Genomic DNA, 3,371 nt, shown 5'->3' on the forward strand with positions numbered 1-3,371 from the left:
ACTATCCCTCCCCTCTTGCACACCGCTCCCGACTTCTCCCTGGCAAGCTCCTCCCCTTCCACGAATTCGTCATCGCCTTTAGTGTTTGGTAGGAGTTTCGTTTCTCCCGCTGCAGTAAAAGTCTCGTCAGCGCTCAGAGCACAAATAATCAAGGGAAAAGACGTAAATTTAGCGTCTCTTCTACTTCCCCCGCATGCGTTCGCCAAATCTTGGATTGCGGGGACATGTCAGTGGCTCTCAAATCTTCAGATCCCAGACTGTCGCGCAACCTCCCCTTCCACGAATTCGTCATCGCCTTTAGTGTTTATAGAGACATTCTCTGCAGCGGCTTCCCTGAGCGCAGAGAAGAACTAGACGCTTACCTCGCTTTGATTGCCGATTTCAATGAGCAATATGGCGGCACACTTTTCTACGAATACCACCATTCATTTTCAGCTAAATCCGCCATGTACATCTCCCAGTATAACATAAGAATTAAGTGGTCAATCTCTGACACCGAGCTACTCATCAGACATTTCGGGGGGCACCGTGCGCTTACCTGCGCCATATGCAGCTCTCACGGACACTCGTCCTCCATGTGCCCTAAAACTGTCCCCACTGCCTCAGTACCCAAGTTAGAGCCAAGAGACCGATCACCAAGGCGGCGCGACGCTCGGGGTCGCACCATTGACTATGATCATGGCAAGCCCATTTGTAACAATTTCAATGAATCCGTGTGTGCATTTCCTAATTGTGCTTTCTCTCACATCTGTAGTTTCTGCGAGGACCCGCACTCGAAATCCGTGTGCCCACGCCGCTTTCGCCCCTCCCAAAGAAATCAACTGGCTTCTTCAAGGAAATTCTAACCCTACACCCCTCCACCCCAGTCAACGTTTCGGTTCTCTCGCATTATCTTTCCATGCATCCCGACCTCATTTTTGTAGACTTTCTGCTAAGCGGTCTGACACAGGGATTTCGAGTCGGCGTCCTCTCCCCCTATCACATACGCATGTATTAAAAAATTTTCAGTCAGCATTGGCAGAACCTGTAGTCGTGTCCGCATTACTGGCTAAAGAATTATGCAAAGGATATCTCATAGGCCCTTTTAGGTCTCCCCCCTTCTGCCCCTTCAGGATAAATCTTATCGGCCTAGCCACTCGCAAATATTCAGGTTTATATTCAAGAAAAGGCTGATTTTTGACATGTCCGCTCCACGATCAGGACACGTGGCAAGCGTGAACGACATGATCCCGCTAGAGCCATTCTCCCTTTTCTACACCTCAGTCGATCACGTCATTCAACTAATCACCAAGGCCGGCCGTGGCGCCCTCCTCGCCAAAGCCGATATCTCAGATGCATTTAAAATCATGCCCATCCATCCCGCAGAATGCCCCCTTTTCGGCGTCAGATGGCAGTCAAAATATTACTTTGCCGTCCGACTCACCTTCGGGTGCAGAAGCAGCCCCCACATTTTTAACTCTCTATCGGAAGGCCTATGCTGGATCCTTCTCAATTATTTTGAGACACACACCCCCATTTTGGACATCCTCACCGAGCTTTTTCTCAAGGTGGACGTCCCCCACTCAAGTGAAAAAAACCACAGGCCCCACCACGTCCCTGGAATTTCTCGGCATTACGCTCGATTCGCTAAACATGCAAGCTTCCCTGCCCAAAGATAAACTCGACAGGATTAGGTCCATCTGCAAATCATTCCCCCAGAGAGCTTCAGTCTCAAAACGCGATCTCTTGTCCCTATTAGGCCACCTCAATTTTGCCATGCACATCATCCCCCAAGGCCGCTCCTTCATCTCCCGCCTCCTCGCGCTGGCCCATTCCACAGACAACCTCTCCGATATCATAATATTCAACGACAGCTGCCGTTCGGACCTCCTCTTCTGGTCACAGCTCCTAAATCACTGGAACGGCATTTCCTTTTTCTACAATACAAAATCCGACTCCCCGGTCGACATGTCCTTCTTCACAGACGCAGCTCCCTCGGCAGGATTCGGGGGTTATTTTCAAGGAGCATGGTTCACAGGGAAATGGCCAGAAGAATTCCTCGACGTGGCTTCCAACACTCCCTCATCCGCTCTCTTCGAAATCTATCCCATCGTCATGGCCAGCATCATGTGGGGCCCCCTCTGGGCACGCAAACTTTTGCGACAACTCCGCTGCCGTCACCATAATTAACAAAGGCCGTTCTTCCTCCAGCCTCATCATGTCCCTCATGAGACGCTTGACATGGCAGAGCATTTCTTGCAATTTTATCATCTCAGCCAGACACATTCCCGGGGTATTTAACGTCATTGCTGACTCCCTCTCTCGTTTTCGTTTCCAGGAGTTCCACAATCTATGCCCCTCCGCCAGCATCAAACCCACTACCTGCCTACCTCTCAGACCTCCTGCTGGATTAAGCCCCTCCCTACTACTCCTTCTTAATTCAGCCACAACTCTCATGCAGAAAGGACTTGCCCAGTCCACACTAACCTCCTACAACTCTGCCTGGGCTCACTTTTCCTCCTTCTGCCAATCACATAGCATCCCTCTATTTCCCATCCAAATCTCCACAGTCTGCGCATTCATTTCCTTCTGCTTTCACTCCAGACACCAAAAAATCTCCTCCATCAAAAAAATGGTAGCCGGTATTCAATTCCATGCCAGATGCCACTCCCCCGACACCCCCAGCATCTTCTCCAATCCTTCCATTCGACTTCTGTTTAAATGAGTCCAAAAATCCTACCCCTCCCTCCCCGACAAGAGGCTCCTCATCACCTTGGACATCCTTCACCTCATGATTTCCTCACTCAGATCAGGCCTCTTCACAGACTACATCGACATCCTCCTAGAAGCAACATTTCTTTTAGCTTTTTACGGGTTCAATTCACCACTAGCTCGCTCTCCTCACCTTCTCGTGACCTTTCCTTCTCCGACATTCGCTTTTCCCCACATTCTTCTCCCTATTACTCAAACACTCAAAATCAGACCAATCCGGGTGCAGCCGGAAAATTACCATTTCAAAAATCCCCAGCCCATTTTGCCCCTCCACCTCCATGGTTAAATACCTGCAAACCCGGTCACACTTCACTGCCGACTCCCCCCTCTTCATCACTCCATCCCTAGACCCCATGTCACGCTACTGGTTCAGAAGCCACCTCACCACAACCCTCAAACACTGCGGCCTCTCCCCTCACGTCTTCTCGGGGCACTCATTTCGCATCAGAGCAGCTACTACAGCCGCTCTTCAAGGAATTCCAGAAACCACTATCAAGATGCTCGGGCGCTGGTCTTCCTTCTCCTACCTGAAGTATATTCGACCTAACACCCAAATCATCAAACAAGCCCAACACTCCATCAGCCGTAAGTTTCATACCTATCTGGTGGTGGTCAGTGGC

General features: G+C 50.3%; 1 pseudogene; it reads left to right on the plus strand.

The window, feature by feature from the left end:
* Positions 1 to 224: 224 nt before the first annotated feature.
* LOC127627561 (uncharacterized) lies at positions 225 to 2,704 on the plus strand (annotated as a pseudogene).
* The last annotated feature ends 667 nt before the right edge of the window (positions 2,705 to 3,371 follow it).

This window comes from Xyrauchen texanus, chromosome 34, assembly GCF_025860055.1.
Source record: "Xyrauchen texanus isolate HMW12.3.18 chromosome 34, RBS_HiC_50CHRs, whole genome shotgun sequence".
Taxonomy (NCBI): Eukaryota; Metazoa; Chordata; class Actinopteri; order Cypriniformes; family Catostomidae; genus Xyrauchen; species Xyrauchen texanus.